At 43.6% G+C, this 18,824-nt stretch overlaps 1 protein-coding gene across 1 annotated transcript in view; it reads left to right on the top strand.

Moving 5' to 3' along the window:
* LOC122812280 (venom factor-like) overlaps positions 1–18,824 on the top strand; it is a 2,973,268-nt gene that overhangs the window by 93,678 nt on the left and 2,860,766 nt on the right. The window lies entirely within an intron of this gene.

Below are 18,824 nucleotides of genomic sequence, written 5' to 3'. Positions count from 1 at the left end.
ACCTATGAACCTAATATGCATTCAGGATGTGAGGTAAGGTGCTGCAAGCAAGTATAACAGTGTAATAGCTGTAGACTGCAAATATAATGACTGCCAAATGTATTGTTTAACACATATAGTACTGGTCAAGGCTGATTCTAGCGCAGTACTGTTCACATAATGCCCTGTCATCCACAAACAGCAGATAAGCAAGGTATATGTTTAAGGTAGACCACTCCATGATTTGATATTGTTTGTTGACTTCACAGTTATTTCAACCCACTAACAATTTATTGAGTACACCTGCAGTCTATATAGTCATGTATAGATTACCTACTATCTCTGTCATGCTTTTAGTTCATGCATGTGAATTCTACTGTCACTGCAGTCTAGAATAAAACTGTAGTATCACTACCAGGTCATATATTGGGTCCAGGTGAGCTCTAGGCAAATATCAGTCAATCAGTAATCAGCAGTGACTCAGCTCAGTTTGTTAAATGCTTTGTATTTAATGCATTTTGCCACACACAGACTAGGGTTTGAATCAAATACTATGTAGCAATAAGTATTACAGTATCAGTCATGTAGTGTTTACAGATTCTCTCTCCACAGAAACTACAGGTAAATGGGTGAGGTAGCCCATATTATGCCTAAATAATTGTGTGTTTAGATGTCACAGACTGTTAGAATCATTAGCAAGAATGTGAAAATACAACATAAAATAAAAGGAAAGAAATAGTATAATACTAAAATAAAATGAAGTAAATAACATGTGTATTCTTGGTATGGCTATATGCCTGGGGTGTATGTTAAAAAGTTGCTGTAGCCAATTCATACATGCCATGCAGATGTCCTCAGCAGTCACTGCTATTGGGTTCTATCCACATGTTTGCCAAGCAAGGCATGATAGTTGTTTAGTTTCTGTTCTGTACATATACATCTCTCAAGTATCACTCTGTCACGTAATGTAATTAGTAGGGCGTAATCCCACTGTCACAGGTTTATCATCAGCATGATTATCTAAATAACAAAGTATCACTACATCAGCCCACAGTACACCTTGGTAGTTATATAGGTCCACCTGATGTGCAAGTGTTCTGTGTAGTTGTGTACCTGCAGTTGTTATGGCCCATACTGTCCCATGCAGATAGTTTGCGAGGTTTGTACGTGCTACAGCAGCTAAAGGGGACTTGTACACATGAAGAAAGGACAGACCTGTACAGTAGATAGTAGTACTGTTGTCAAGTAGAATGCCTATAATGGTACTAATGGACTGTTTTTATCTCTTTCCCTACGGCTTATCTTCATTTATTTATTATTGTTATTCATTGGTTATGGTTTACTATTAACATATGTTGTTGCATTAAACTTCATTTTGGGGCATGTGCTTTATTATTGTTAAGTATTACAATGGTTGCATATTAACATATCTTGTTTAATTACCAATTTTGTTGGCCTTATGCTGTAACTGTTACTGGTGTGCTGTTAATATACTGACTGTTCTGTTTATTGTTGTGTTTCACATAATATGCATTGTTATATACTTGGGTTATTTCCACTGTTCTGGCATGCTGTTATTACTAACAATATGTTTTGTTCATAACTAATCTATACTTATTGCTATACCTCCATCACCACAGCACGTCAAGGTAGGCCAATTCCCGGTGATCCACCTACCTTCCCTCAAATGGCAATGGCACCGGTTCCTGGCACATGTGGGACCCAGGATGTTGGTGCCCCTTCCGTTGCCCCTGCGCCACCTGAGGCATCGAGTGGAAACCCCTCAGTGGATGGGTCCCAGACTCCCCCTGGGGCAGTGGTGGAGGGGATGTAGTCACCCAACAGCAACTGCTGGTAATGGAGTGTAGGATCATTCATTGTGGCTATGAATGTCACCTGCACCAGGATGAGGGCACACTGGCCAACTTGGTGGGGCATCATGGCCCTTGCACCGAGCCTCCAGCACAGCCACCTTTGGGGCAGTGAAGGAGCAGTGTTGACTGCCCATGGGTGGAGATGTCAGTCATGTTGCTGTCGTCTGGAGGCACATGCATCTCTGATTCCACAACACCCTCCCCATCCAAGGTGTTTACCCCCTCATGTGTCACACACCACCCCTGTCTGCTGTTTTATCTGTCTTGTCTGTCCAGTCCTACCCATCTTACCTTCCCACATGCACCTATGTCCCTTCCCCGAAATTCCACTCTCTCCTAAAAAAATGGGCACCTGTCCCACAAAAGGAATTTTGCCCCATACATAGCTCTCTTTGTTACACACAAGTCCACTGGACACAACTAGTGTGGTCCAATTGGCTTGACAACACATTTATGTTGTCCTCACCCCACTCTCTGGGGTTTAAGAGTTCAAATTCATATACAAAATCTGTCAAAATGCATAGCTGTTGCTGTACAAGAAATTAATAGCTATGGTTCTTTCCTATACCCTTCCTGCACATCCATACCCCCATTTCACCACTATCCTGTCACCCCCTTTTTCTTTTCTTTATATTGTGGAGAGCTGCGTGGAGTGCCATGCTGCTTCACTTAGTTCCGCTTAAGTGAGCTTTAATGCCTATATGTGTCTATTTAACTGTTACTCACGTGTAGAAAATGAACAACTTAGCCAAGTCTCAAACTCATGCCTCTCGCTACTATAGCACAGTACATTAACCTACCATGCTACACAGGCTGTAGGTTAAACAGGTGTTTCCAGTAATACATACTGATTGCTACCTATTGTCATTAAGCATGTAACCGAAATAAAGGAATGGGAAAAATAGGAGTGTACCTTGGACCCTGGTTCAATAATGTGGGCAGCCAAAGATATACTACTGGATGTAAGTGAGGCATGTGTTCATAGGTGCATAGGTGTGTACTGGGCTAATGGCCCTGGGGCCTATATAAGCCTAGCCATAGGATTACCCTGGCAAAGTCCCACCTGACCTTATTTCTCATTGCCTCTGTCGAGTTGAGCCACTGGAGTTATCCTCGGGGTGAATTTTCTGTTTCCCATGCACTCATCAAGATTTCTCTTGAATAGGGTTAGTGAGGTGCTGTGCTTGACATGTATAGGAAGTTTGTTCCATCGCATGGGCAGTCTCTGGGTTATGAACCTGTCCCTCTAGCATGTTCTCTTAATTGTGCTAATGGGGTTGAGGTCTGGAGCATATGGTGCAGGGGGATTGGGATTTCTTTAGATGTAGCATTTCTAACAGAGCTGGGTCAGACATGGCTTTGTAAGTCAAGCAGAGATCGCCTCTAAGTAGGCGATGTGAAACAGAATAGTTGGAGTTTTTTGAGTCTGTCCATATAGGACAAGTATTTAAGGCCTAGGATACTCTTTGTGAGGTACTTTTGCAACCTCTCCAGTTGTTGTAGGTGTCTAGTGAGGTACATGCCAAGTGGGGCATTGTACTCGGTGATTGGCCTAACGAGGGAAGAGTAGAGGGAAACAATGACATCTTTCTTCCTGGATGCAAAACCATTAGTAAAAAGATGTGCCGCATAGAAAGACTTTCTGACCACAGTGGCAATGTAGTGATCAAAAGAGAGGTTGCTGTCAACCTGTGTTCCCAGATCTCTTATAACACCTTCTGTGTTCAGTGGACTACCATCAATGTGGTAATTCATGGGAACTGGGTTTTTCCCAAAGGGGATGATGACACATTTTTTGGCATTGAGCTTAAGGCCATGGTTTTGACACCAGTCGTTGGTCTTAGTGAGGCCATTCTGTAGAATGTCAACATCACTTGGGGAGTTAATAATAACTCCCAACTTGCAATCATTTGCAAACTTTGTCAGCCAGAGTCCCTTTGTGATGGCCTGGACTTCAGAGAAGTAGATACCAAACAGGAGAGGACCCAGGACCGAACCCTGTGGGACTCCACTCGTGACTAGTCAGCAGTCTGACTTGGAGTCAGCTACTTTCACACTGTAGGTTCTATCTGTGAGCCAGTTTGCAACCCACCTAGTAATATATGGATTGATGCCAAGCTTAATGAGTTTTTCTATGATTCCTGAGTGGGGAATGATATCAGAAGCCTTGGCCTGATCAAGGTAGGCTATATGAACCACCTTGCCTTCATCCACAGCTCTGGTGATTGACTCAAAGAAGTCGACCAAGTTGAGCAGGCATGATCTACCCTTCACAAAACAAAACTGTGTGAGATCCAGAGTTTGGAGATTCCCTAGATCCTTGTTTATTAGATCCATGATGATGAGTGCTATAGCTTTGCATATCAGACTCCTCAGGCTAATGATGCGATAGTTCCCAGGGTCTGTAGTCGCTCCTCCTTTGTGGAGAGGGATGACTGTAGCAGTGCGCCATTCAGTAGGGAGAAAGCCTGAGGTGAGGCTGTGATTGAACAGGGCACACAGGTGAGGTGCCATATCACTCTAGTTCATGTAGAATACAACCAGGGATATTGTTAGGTCCAATAAAAGCTGTATTGTTGTCCTTGGACAGTGCTGTTTTAACCAGTGCAGCAGTAATATAGGGTGCCTGGCAATCTGCTGGTATTGTGATTGGTCCTTTGAGGGGGGAGAGAGGGATAAAGTTGGCACTGAATTTGTCGGCCAGTATACTGGCAATATCTGTTGGCTCGGTATAGGAGGAAACTGTTGTGCAGTAGCTCAGAGCAAATCTGGGTATTGCTATGGAGATTCTTTACATAACTATAGAAGGCCGTATAGTTGTCTTTACTATCTGCTGCAATTCTGTTTTCATAGCTAGCTTTAGAGGATTTGATGAGGGATCTCAACTTTTTGCTGAGGCTGATAAGGGTGTTTTTCCACACTTGGTACTTCACCCTATTATGCATCAGTTTCCTCATTCTGTTTTAGAGTTTGTTTATGGCAGGGACCACCAGATTGGCTTCTTTTTTTTGGAGGAGAGCGTCTTGGTTCTATTGGGTATGGCAAGATCCATGCATTTGTGTACGTGTTTGTACAGTGCATTGGTATATGATTTTGCGGTCACGCAACTATTCTCCATTTGCATGGGTGCCATGAAGTTAGCCACCTCTGTTTTTAGGAGCCCAAAGTTAGCTTTGGAGAAGTTTTTCATGGTATTTACCTTTAAAGGTCGGAGGGGTGGGAGGGATGTGAATTTCCTAGGTGATCAGTTTCTGGTTGGCTCTAACCAGGGAGGAGATGACTATTGGTGTAGAGCAACGGTCGCCTATGTTAGTAATGACCAGGTCAAGGATGTTGCTACCTTTAGTGGGGGTAAAAATGAGCTGGTCCAGGGCATTGAAATTAATAAATTCCAGGAAACATTGGGCAAGTGTATTGGTACATGAGTAGTTTACTCAGTTAATGGAGGGGTAGTTGAAGTCACCTAGTAAGAGAGTGTTAGGTTAGATCCTAATATTCTCCAGGGTGCTTAGGAACGTGGAGTGCGAGTCTTGGGCATAGTTGGGGACCTATAGCAGGCTACGACCTGAATCTCTGTCTTACCCAATGTTAGCTTCACCTGAAGTATCTCTGATGCATTATGTTGAGCTACCAGTCAGGAGGTGTGTGCATCCTTTATGAATATGGAAACACCACCTCCTTTGGAGCTTCGGTCCAAGTTCTGTGGCCGAAAGGTGTGGAATGAGTTATAGCCTGGTAGTGTAGGGGTGCTTTCTGCTGCCTTGAAGTAAGTCTCTGTTACAGCACAAATGTTGATGTTCTCCATTTTAAGGAGTACTTTGAGTGAGTGCATTTTGAGATTTAGACTTCTAGCATTGAGCAGCATGACTCTCAGATTGCATTTGTTTTTAGCTGTTACAGTGGTAGTTTGGTCTGGTGTTAGCAGGTATATGTGCCCTTTTATCAGCAACTTGTGGAAAGACACCTGCTAATGCAGCGACAAAGTACATGTACAACTGGGACCCTGGTGCAGAAATACAACCATATAAAGCCACACACATACTCATGGATGTAGAAATGTCTCTCACAGCCTGTATATGTGTATATATCTTGCAAATACACATGCGTTTGTAGTGTCTCAGAAGTTCATTCTGCAAAATGCATTGCAGGCAGTACATGTTGCCACACACAGTCCTGGGTTCAAATCCAGTCTATTGTTGGACTTCAGTTACATTATTGTGAAGACAGCAAGTAAAAACTGTGTCTTGCAGTCTTGATCCCCACAATTTACTGCTCCTTAATCAACTGATACCCAGTTTTGCAAGACAAAGGCCTGCAGGCAGGGACACAATGCACATATCCATATAACCTAACTATATGTTGCCTACTACTCAGTTATTTGCATTGTTGCATAACAGATGTACTATAAGCACATGCACCAATTGGACTGTATAGAATGCCCTTACCCTGGCCCTGCCGTAATGACAGGCCTGACACAGCTGCCACAGTTACTTGTAAAGCTTGCTGTCTACCAAAGTGTGCATAATCTCTCCTATGTGTTGTAGGCTATAGCAGCATCTGCAGCTGTAGCATACACAGCTGTATGTAAAGGTAGCTGCTACAGACCTATCATACCTCCCAAACCCCTAGAACAAGGGATCCAGACACAGCCATAGTTAATGGGGGCAAAGGCCCAGCGATAGGGACATGTTTAACAGTTTGCTCCTACAAAGATAGTAGATTGATAGAATAACAGCTACTGCATTGGCATGCATTTTCTGATGGGTATGAAGTGTGACATTCATATGTCTCTCTTCCCTTACTAACTTCATCCCGCAATGTTTGCCAGTGAACTGCCAGATGACCATGTTATGGGACACTGACGAAACATATGAGGCAAAACTGTGGACATTATTCAGAAACCTCTACAGTGGATATTATTTGTACCTACCCTCTGTGATGTTGTTGTCTCCACACCTCAGTAATGTCCATCTCAAACACTAAGAAAGGGGCCAAGGCCTACATGAAGGGCTTATAAATTGCACTATGGTGGCATGTCATTGACTACTGATACTGCATTTCAGGTGTTTTGGCTGCAGTTAGCAATTCTGTGCCACAGATTGGTGCAGAGGCAATTACTTGTTAATGAACATTACATTCAAAAGGCAAGCAACTGGTTATGGGGAACAGGTCTGTATGAGATTTCAGTCACACAGACAGTGTATGTCAAAAGCTTTTCCCAAGGAAAGATTCAAAAAAGGAATACTGCACTCCACCAGGTATGTAATACATTTCGCTATTTAGCAGGATGCAGATGGGAGGCTAGACGTATGGAGAATAGGGAGTACTGCAGTAGGCTTGTCTTAGATCTATGATATTGAGATGTTATTGATACTCTGCTGTCCTACACCTACAAGCATGCCTCTCAACTGTCCCTGCTTTCCATCACATCTCAGCTCTGTCCCTGCAATCCCTCCTACAATGGTCGACTGTTGTAGGAAAGCTAGTGGATTACACATAATACATAGTGACAATAACAAAGGATGTACACTCCTGTAACATCACATGATGTACTGTATGTCACATCCTCTCATTCTGTGAATGTGTCACATACATACTTCTAACATTGTAAACGTGTCTCTGAATGTCCCTGATGTACTCTGGCTACGTCCCTGTTCCAGTGACATGTGTCTCAGTTTGGTTGAGAGCTATGCCTAACATACCTCTCAACCTCCTACAGCATGAAATCAGGACAAAGTCATAATTATTGGTGGACCAATGGACCAAACACAGTGACAGGGTATAAATATTGTCCATACAATGTAAAAATGTGAGTAGACTAACACATATTACCGTAGCATAACTGTATTCTGAGGGGTAGCATGTGTGAAAATCAGAATCTGACTTTATTTCCTAACATCAACCATCAATGATTGGCCAAACATTTTTCAGACATCCACAAGTTTGTGTGAAAAGGACCACATCTATGAGGCAAACATCTTGACAGTCTGCAAACATATGTATAGTTGAGAGGTATGATGCCTACAGGGGACATATATTATTGCAGGTTTGCATTGCATTCTGTCATTGTGGTACACTGGTGTTGCTGGACTGCTGTAATAGCACACTACTGTTTGTCCGACAGTGGCCATATGACATAGTGGGAATTTTCCCATAGGGGATACACCACAGTAGACTTCAGTGATGGGTGTAGAGACATACAGCAGAATCTGTCACAGCACACAGATACATTACCCAGTGTTTCTACTTTCTTGGTGATAGCCACACATGTAGTGTGTTGCCAGACTGTGGGATATGATGTGTGAGGGAGAAGTGGGCAGTGCAGGCCATTATGGGTGTGCAGGGTCTGTACATAGTGGATGCCCAAGTATCTGGTTCTGTAATGTGTCTCTTGTTGTCTTTCAGGAACCATACCTCAGGAGACATCCACCATTCTCAACTGTGGAGAATGATGTTATACAAGATGGCCTCAGCCTCCACCATCACATCTTGCTTTCCAGGGGTTGGCACAATTGTGAACAGTGGAAAGCATTGGGGGCAACCTTGTGCAGGCTGTTAATCAGATTGGCCAACAGGACAGGACCTATGAGCAGGTCTGACACCGGGCCATGGATATGGTGAATGCTGGATGGCAGAGGGCAGCTGCTGTTGCCAGGGATTGTGCTGCCACTGGTGGAGGACCTGTGACAGAACAACTACTCTCAGCCACAGAGGAAATCCTGGCAAACCTAAGATCAGCCAACAGCTCCCAGGAATCCATCATGCCATACATCCTGGAGGCGGGTGGCACATTGTCCACACAAGAGGAGCATCCAGGTAAGCTTACTGTGTTCACCAGTGTAATACTGTATCAGTCATTGTGGCAGGCTCTACATACCCATACATGGGTGTCAGGTCTATCTGCAGTGGGGGGAGACATTGGGTTTTATGCACACATACTCAGATTGTCAGCAATATAGCCATGATCACAGTAGCTACTGTACATGTGGATATATGCACATATTACCTTGTAGTGCTGCAGCATTTGGTGGTGCTGACAATACCTCTCCCTCGCCTTGTCATAGGTCCCTTAGGTGTGGCCAAAGTCCGTGGTCCTGTACCTGGTAAGTGTGATACTGTCATTTTACAGATCATATATACCCTAAGAAAGTTAAGGGCTGCCATTTCGCCCTGTGTACAACTGTTGTGCTTAGCCAGAGTAGAATATTTGTATATTCCATTCTGGAACAGCTAACTTCTTCTTCTTCTTTTGGCTTTTTCCGAGTTAGGGGTCGCCACAGCGAATCACCTGTCTGCTCATGATTGGCAGTGGAGTTTTACGGTGTCGAGTTGCCAGCTTAGCACCCAACCTTCCACAGAAGGCACACACATGCACACATTCAGACCTAGGGCCAATTTAGAGTGTCCTATCCACCTACAGCATGTCTTTGGGATGTGGGAGGAAACCGGAGCACCTAGAGGAAACCCACATGACCACAGGGAGGACATGCAGACTCCGCACAGAAGGTAACCCAGCTGAGGATTGAATCGGAGAACCTCTTGCTGTGAGGTGGCAATGCTAACTGCTGCACCACTGTGGCCACCCATTTTGGAACAGTTAACTACAGTACATAAATTGGGTAATCACAGGTGTGTATTTGTACAAACATTAACACGTTTGTACTTATAGTTATGAGGGAATATGCAGCCTGCTATATATGAAGCAATTACTCCAAGATGCCTGTTCAAATACAATAGGGAGATGGTACATGCTTGAGGCAGTGATACTACAACTGGCATATCATTCACAAGATAGGTATACTGAGTTTTATGTGTAGTTCTATCACATACACTGTCATATTGCATACCTCACAGGTGTATTGTACTGGCAATGTTAACTGGATGTAGCTGAAGTGCATGTTATAAAGGGTCGGACTTGGTCTGCGTATGTTGTGGTGAATTTGTTGTGCATGGGATCAGAGATGAGAAGATGTGAGATGTTTAATGCAGTTGTGGATCCTCATCTTTATGAGTGTGTGTGGATTACAGTGCATAATAGTGCAGGTAGTAATGTACTGTTTTTGTCTTGCTTCTCACAGGTGAACAGGGGGATTGGAGTCTGTTCCCCTCACAACCTGATGTCAGTGTCTCATCGGACCCTGATGATGATGGTAGCCTTACTGAGGCAGAGGTGGGGTTGCTGGAGGCTGAAACAGTCCCAGCAGTTGGCATTCCTCTTCTGCCTCCATTGTCCCCACACACAATTTGTATGCCCACACATACCCAGCCACCAAACAACACAGATATTGGACAATCAGAGGGTGGCAGCACTGAACAGGACAGTGTGGCAACTATAGCAACAGTGAATGTAGACCCTGGCCATAGCCAAAAGCTGGCGAGGTCCCACACAGGCAGATTGACAGGGGTACTCAAACGAGGAATGCTGCCCATCCACGGGTCACTTGCTGCATGTTTTGGCCCATCATGGAGGCACAGCATGTTTTGAAAGCAACACCAGATGGATGCTTAGAGTTATGGATGCAGCACAGTCTGACATCCATGACTGTCTCCACCGCATTGGTGACACCCTGGATCAGTTCACTGATGTAGTGGACAGATGGTGGGCTGAGACAGTATCTGTCTTTGACCGCACATTATCTGTGCTGGAACATCTGATTGGAGTTGGGTGTCGGGCACATGGACGTATGTCAGCAACACCATCTTCTGAGAGTCCACGTGGCCATGCACACTCACGCTCCCATAGTGGCAGTACCTCCAGCACTACAAAGGGAAGTAAGTATGCTGTCCACACAATGACCTGGTAGGCCATAGGCACATGGTCCTGGGTGATTCCATAGGGGACACGGGCCCAACAGACAGCAGTCACCATCAGGTACTAGCACTGCATCTGACCTTGAGCATGGCCGTGCCAGTGCTACTCCTGGTGGAGCCAGTTCCCAGGTTCATGGCCAGAGATGGTGAACTGTCCACTCTACCATTTATGGTCCACAGCTGTCAACAATACACACATATAGGGCTAGCACTGGGCTTGACTGTGTACATGCACAAAACCAAACACCACTGTCACAAGTATGTCAGCAACAGACACACATGACACCTGTCCATAGCCCATTTATCCAGCACCCCTCCTGACTCACACACATGCTGTCAGATGGCACAGCCTAGGCCTCTGGCACCCCACACCACACCCTGTGTATGTGATGATACCTGTGCCACATCCCTGCCACCTGTGTCATCGACCTGCAAGTATGTGCCTGATGCACAGGGTGACTATATTACTTTACATGTACTTGTGTAGTGTAGTATTGTTATGCCTTGGCAGTTGTTGTGGGCCATAACAGGTACTGTATGCTGGCATGTATCATGACTACACATCACACTTTGTGTATCTGTGGTGCATGATGTTAAACTGGCAGTAGTGTTACGGACTGAAAGGTGTGTCATGGAACTGTGTGTGTCTCTGTTCCAGGAGTCTGTGTGGTTAAACTATGGACACATGGAGGCAATACAGCAATCCAGGTTGGCAGTACAGCAGAGCAGAAATATGACGTCAGCAAGGTATTCCAGTATATGTGCATGGCTCCATAGGTGCATATGTGTAGAACAATATGTCAGGGACATTGGAGACATTCAGCATCATCATGCTTTCATACTTTGTGACAAGGTCTGCTACTTTGTTACGTGTCACCTGGGTTTTCTGAATGTACAAATCTAGATGGCGGATATCAGTTATGCTTATTTAGATAAGGGGAATTTAGGGCCAGAGGCTAGTCACTGGGCAATATAATGCATAACCATAGCAAAGACATAGGCTAGATGGGTATGTCTCTAGTGCTCCAAGAGGATATGTTCACGCACACACACATTGGATGCAGTGAAATTAGAACCCCTAATACACACTGTATCTTGCAGTACTTATCGCATGTGCCACAGAGTTTATCTGATATTAGATTGTCAGCCAGTGCTCTTTAAATCAATGACATCAGCAGGCCTTGTAAAGGAGGCCAATGTTGAGTCCAGCAGCTAGTTAGAGGCTCATAAAATGCATAGCCGTTGCACAGACATAGGCCAGCTTGGCATGTCTTTAGTGGTGCAAGGGGATATGTGTACACACACACACACACACACACACACACACACACACACACACACACACACACACACACTTGGCTGATGTGAGATTAGAACCCCTGCCTATCTAGTATTACATGCTACAGCTCACAGGACTTATTGCACATGCCATAGGTTATGTCTGTTGTATATGTGGATGCAGGCACAGTAGTTGTGGAGTATGGAAAGTGCCCTTGTGTTAGGGAGCATGTGTGGCCTGCTGAGTGACCCTGCTTGGTGCTGTTATTGTATCTAGTGTCCTAGGAGTGGGATACTTGTTAATATCTCTACTATGAGTGTACAGTTACCAGTATGGCCATATGTGGCTGGTTGCTATTTGATAGGCAGACATGTGGCTAGGTACGATATGGCCTGTCCAAGGCATGTGTTGCAACCAGTGTACATTAAACCACCTGCTCATCTATGTCTGTCTACAGGGTGACATTCCACAGGCACACGGGTCTGTGGGTGTATGGAGTATGTTCTGTTATGGCCTTGGTCTGGTTCCATCGGACAACTGTTGTGATGTGTAAGTGTAGATAAACCCAGCATTCCAAGAGTATGTGGGGACATGCATACATCCCAACACACACACATCTATAAATGTGTATAACAGGGATGTCACCTTAACTGTTAACTGTTGCTGTTTGTGTACATTATGTAAATGTGGTATGTAGATATATGTGGAGAGTCTATGTATCATTGTACTTTATATAGCTATATGTGTATGTGTATATATATATATATATATATATATATATATATATATATATATATATTCACTTTATAATCTCGAAATACTGAAAGGTCGAATTTCAGTATCACAAGACCATAAAGTCAAATCTTCAAAATAGCGAAAGTGCATAATCGCGAATCCGACTAAACTGAATTTGCGGTTATGGCTTTATGTTACGTGATGTGTAGTGCAGTGTTTGGATTTAGGTGGAATTTAAGTTAAGTGAGTGTTTTGTAAGGGTTTTGGGTAGGTGTTTGAGTGTATGTGAGTGTGTTTGTAAGTTGTACTTGTGGGTTAGGGTACGCAGGTAAAAGTATGAGTGTTTAAGTGTTGGATGTGGTGAAGTTTGCATGTGTGTGTGTGTGTGTGTGTGTGTGTGTGTGTGTGTGTGTGTGTATGTGTGTGTGTGTGTGTGTGTGTGTGTGTGTGTGTGTGTGTGTGTGTGTGTGTGTGTGTGTGTGTGTGTGTGTGTGTGACTGTAGAATGTCTGGGTGTGAGTTTACTGTCTTTTTTTGTTTGTGCAATCTCAGAGTTAGTATATATAAGTAGGGGATGTGGGGGGTGCATCCCGCCAAATGGGGGGTGCAGGGGGCTTGCCCCCCTGCTTATATGTAGTGTAGGTTTGTAGATGTGTGGTGTTTGTGTGTGTGTGTTTTTTCTGTAGTGTGGGTATTGTGATGTATGTGTGGTGTGGTGTATGGTTTGTGTTCGGAATTTGAAGTTTAGCGGTTTTGGGCTGTCAATGTTTTGTGGATTCGACTTTATGGTCTCAAGATACTGAAATTCGACCTTTCAGTATTTCGAGATTATAAAGTGAATCCATATATATATATATATATATATATATATATATATATATATATATATATATATATATATATTGTTATCATATATATGTATATTTGTGTGCCACATACTGATAGATAAACTAATCATGTGTGAGGGGATAGGGGGAGACAGATATGTATACATAGCTATCTGTATGTACAGACATATCTCCATATAGCAGGTCTTTGGGTGGATGAGGCAACAGAGTTGGGCTCAAGTTAGCTAAGTGTAGGAACATGCCCATTGTAACTGTCAGTACTTACAAGGTGACTCCAGGCCAGAGCTAACTGTACTCCAGTCCGGGATTTTGTGTGCTGCAGATCATTGGCTGCTGCACCTGTTAACACAGTACAGTACTTCCCTGGTATTGTCCAAGGCATTCCCTGGCTGTATGCTGAACTTAATATGCGACTGTTACCTTTCAACTGTACAGATTTTCACAGAATGTCCAGATTTTTGCCTCATATCTTTGGTCCATGTTACATAACATTGTGGTTTTCTGGCTTATTAGTGCCATATCATTAAAGACTGAGGTTAAGAAATAATGACAGATATATTTGACTGTCAGACTCCCTACACATCAGGAGATTCATGTTAAACAAGAACTGTTATTCCATCACCTTTCTACTTTTGAAAGTGCAATATTTAAAATGTGTCCCTATTTTTGGGCCTTTGTCCCACATTTATTCATGGCTTTAGCCAAATTTCTTGTTATAAGAGTTTGAGATGTATGATGTGACTGAGGTACATGATGTAACACCACACACAGGGTGATAGTCTGCATACCACTCCCTGTACATGTTTTTGCAGAATGTCCAAAATTTTGCCCCATATGTCTGCTCTATTCCTAATACATTTGTGGTTCTCTGGTAATATACTGTAAACTGCAGTCACTGAATTGTTGTAACGTCTGACACATTTAAGTGATTACCTTTACATCCTGCAGATAATCTGACCTGTTGCAACATGCTGTTATACTAGCCACCTTCTAGGTTATACAGAGCATGTATAATGTCTGTCTGTAGGTTTGACCCTTTGTCTCCCCATTCTCACTGGCTTTGAGAAACTTTCTTGCATTAACAGACTGAGGGAGTTATGACAGTCTGTGGGAATACCACCTTACTAGTACTTCACATGCAAAAGATGTAGATGCTGTCAGATTTAAAGCATCAACACCATCTCCCATGCTAATGTCCGTAGCCCAGTGAGCCGCACCAGCCACCATGCAAACAGGTTTCATCCCTCACACTATCAACAACATACAGACATACACTGTCACCCCTGCATTATGTGGGAAATACAACATGTGGTCAGGTTCTATGTCACAGCCTTGAAATTGTCAGGTCTGCTGATATATCATTGCAGACTTACTGTTACAGCAGTTGTCTGTGAACACTGGTGTGTTGGGAGTGGGGGACAACTTGCCTATGCTCTGCTGACATAGACAGTTGTGAGACTGTCCTGTGACCCCCACTGTTTGGTATTTCCCTTGAATAATGTAGTGGAGTTTCCAGCAATATGGCCTAGTGAATGTTATAAGGCAGATACTACTGGACGGAGTACCTGCTGTCCCAAGTGGCTGTTAGATCTTTGCAAGTAGCCAGTAGCCACTAGATTCCCTTACATATATGGGGCAGATCCATACATATGCTAGCATATTCTAGTACCCCATACAAGTGGTGTATAGGAGAGTGACTTACCTTGCGATTGCAGCAGTTGACAGACCTGTAGTTTAGAGCTGACTCTGCCTGATGCATGCAGTACACAGCCAATACATGTTTATGTACAGGTTGTGTGGGCTGGCTGGCATCATTTTTAGCATATGTATGCAAGTCAGAGGAAGGTTTCAGTCCCTAGGGCCCTAGGTTATCAGTGCATGTGCTATGCATTGTCTCTTGACCAAGACCCAGGCATATTGGGCATGCCTTCTACAGGGACAACCTCAGGGTGTTCCTTCTCCAAGTCCCCCTGTGGGTGTAACTGTGAGGATGTAGGTACTGGTGGGGGGCTGCGTATCCCTTCCCTTTGCTAATCCTGCTGCAGTTTCCACAGGATCATATTGTGTAGCATGGCACATACTGTGAACATCTGTGCACATGTGGCTGGGAGGTACTTCAGTGCTCCAGCAAATATATCTAGGCATTGGAACCGTGACTTCAGCAGCCAAAACACATGGTCTATGATGTTTCTAGTTTGTGCATGTGCCTCATTTTGGCATCCTTCAAAAAGTGTGTGTGCATTTCTGATGGGTGTCATCATCCACTGTTCCAGTGCATGGCCAGCATTCCCCAGTAAATGGCCATAGAGGATGTCCTTCATGGCAAAACATGTTGTATAGCTGTGATGCATGCCAGATATGGGAGTCGTGATAACTGCCAGAGCTGCCAACACACACATTAATGATAATACCCTGGGCATTGCCCATGACCTGGCAGTTGATGGAGTGATACCCCTTGCGGTTGATGTAGATTCTACCCTCCTCACTGGGTGGTACCTTCATGTGTACATGAGTGCAGTCTATGGCATCCAGTACCTCAGGATAATATCCTACATGGTAGAAGAGTTGCATGCTGCTTGCCCTCTCCTCAGGGGTCCAGGATAAATAAATGTGCTCACTGGCATGTGCTAGCATGGCATCCAGGAATTTGTGGAGTACCCTGGATGCTGAAGCCTGTGAGACCCCCCGTCATGTCTCCAGTTGGCCTTTGGAAAGTACCTATAACTAGTATCCTAAGGGCTACATATACCTTTGTTTCCACTGGGATGGGTTCCCCTCTGTTGGCTCTGGGTCTGAGTTGAGGGCTGCAGAGCTCAGTGAGTTCTTGTAGTATGTCCCTGTCCACCTTGTAGTGCCCTAAAATCTCCAGCTGATGTAGCTCCTGGAAGTTACCCTGGGCCTGAACACTCTTCTCCTTCTCAGTCTAAGCCTATTGTCAGCAGCACCATCAGCATTGACCTCAGCATCTAGCACATGCAGATGTAGCAGAGCTGCAGCAGCCCCTAGCATCCTGTCAGTTAAAATTCCCAAGTATGTACTCCAGCGGTGCAGAGTATGAGGGAAAAATCAGATTTTAGGGTGTATGCATACTTGATAGTGCTCTGGTGTAGGTGCAGCCTGTGTGATTGGCTACCTATGATGCATTCCACCTGCCAGGTACATCATTCAGGAGTTTTAATGGCCCTAGTTTAAGTGAAACAGAGCTCATCAGTAATTAATATATCATTGGGTTTTCAACCAATTTTTTTTTTTGACAGTCAGCCTTGTTCAGGATTGCGGCATGCCGTGGAAACCCACACTGCACTGATAAACAATGCTCAGCAGTCAGTAGACGCACCCCCCCCCATACATGGCTGCAAACTGCACAGACATGAACAAACCTGATAAAGCACATGCCCCAGAGGTAAGCAAAGCTTAGCAGTCAGTGTGCACACTCCTCTGCTCAGCAGAGTGCTGAATCACCTAAGCAGGTGCCGCTGACCTTCAGTCAGCTTACAAGCCCTCAGGCACACCCCCCTTTGATGTCAGTTACTTCTTCTGTGGACACCAACAATGTTTGTGCCGACACAGATGGGATCTGCGGACACGGATGCCCATTTTTGCTATTCAGCAACCCCAGCTCATTTGCATACAGATCTGTCCACAGAACTTGGAAACTACATGGTTCCAGGCCCTGCCTCGTTAGCAGCCACAGCAGTCTAACATTGCACATACTCCACATAGGGTCCTATAATGCATTACTGTCACATACTCACAATTTTGGTTTTTATACTCAGATTATTTAAAAAAATAAAAGTAATTTAAAGTATTTTCCATATGGTTTTGGACAAATGATGGACAGTTTTGCACATATCTGTCTCTACTATGCTATTTCTGCCATTCTATCTGCACTTTTACAGCCCCTGGTGTCAGTTTTATATCCTGTACATGGAATTTTTCCGTGTACATTATGGACACCAACACGGGGTCTGCAGGACTGCCTCTCTGCTTGCTGGATCGCTCTACCACCCTCATTTGCATGTATTTCATCTGCTTATGAGGTGATTTGGATGCCATGGACATGTCTGTGTTTGCACGCTCCTGCATGCCCCTCAGCTCTGTTTACTGGATCGCACATCTGCTTACGTCCATGTAAGTACCATGCCACTATGCCTACGTGGAACAAAAGTCAGTGCAGGCTTTAATTTAATTCCCTCATAGTTATTTGTGTGTGTGTGTGTGTGTGTGTGTGTGTGTGTGTGTGTGTGTGTGTGTGTGTGTGTGTGTGTGTGTGTGTGCTTGTGTGTGTGTGTGTGTGTGCGCGTGTGTGCATGTGTGAGTATGTGCATGTGTGTGTGTGCGTGTGTTTCTAGTTGTATGTTGTAAACGCACACAGTGAATAAAATTCTGTGAAACTTATACTGATTGTTAGAGTAAACACTGCTTTCATTAGTTTTAAGGTTCAGTGTTTAATGTAATTAACTATTATTATTTTTATCTCAGTTGTGGAAGAGTGTGTCTATTTATTTTTCTTTTTTTCATTTTTAACTCAGTCGAGGATTGTGTCTGCTTTGTTGATTTATTTATTATTATTATTATTTTTAATTTGTATCTTAATTTAGGAAATTGTGTCTGCCTTGTTTCATTCTTTTTTTATTTATTTATATTGGGTTCTCTCTCTCTCACTCTCTCTTTTTATTTGTCCTTTATTTCTAGCTCTAAATGTTCCTCTTTTAAAGAAATGCTTATGCAGTCTTTAATCTTTTTATTTTAATAGTTCTATATTTTTTTACTCCAAGAACAGTTATTTTTGTGTTCCTAATTGAAACAAGCAGTCATAATCAAAATCTTTCAGTAGTATTTGTCGACCACTATGATAGATATTAAAATGGATCGGTTGGGTAAATATTGCATGGAAACTTTACATTTTGACTAAAAAAATGTAAAAACAAATGATCAGTGTAACATTGAAGGAGTCACAAAGCTACATTTTTAAAGATGCACTGAAAACATGAAATCAAACAAACACTGGAACATAGAAGACCAGGTTCAGCAGCCGTGCTACAGCAATGTTGTCCAAAGGCAGATGACTGAAGCAGTAGTAGCTAAAGTGAATGCATACCAGTGTAGGTTATAGACCGGGCATAGTCCAACACACACATTTTTCATGATATCTGGATTTTCAGATGACAGATGCTTTGTCAGATCAGTTTGCAGTTTTCAGATATTTTGTCAGAATATTTTATTTATTTTATTTATTTAACATTTGTTGACCGGGAAAGTCCGACTAGGTTCCACAGAGCCTGTTTTCAGCGGAGGC

This window comes from Protopterus annectens, chromosome 9.part0 (assembly GCF_019279795.1).
Source record: "Protopterus annectens isolate FY-2018-M chromosome 9.part0, PAN1.0, whole genome shotgun sequence".
Classification (NCBI taxonomy): domain Eukaryota; kingdom Metazoa; phylum Chordata; order Ceratodontiformes; family Protopteridae; genus Protopterus; species Protopterus annectens.
This window is presented reverse-complemented; position numbering and strand designations above follow the sequence as displayed.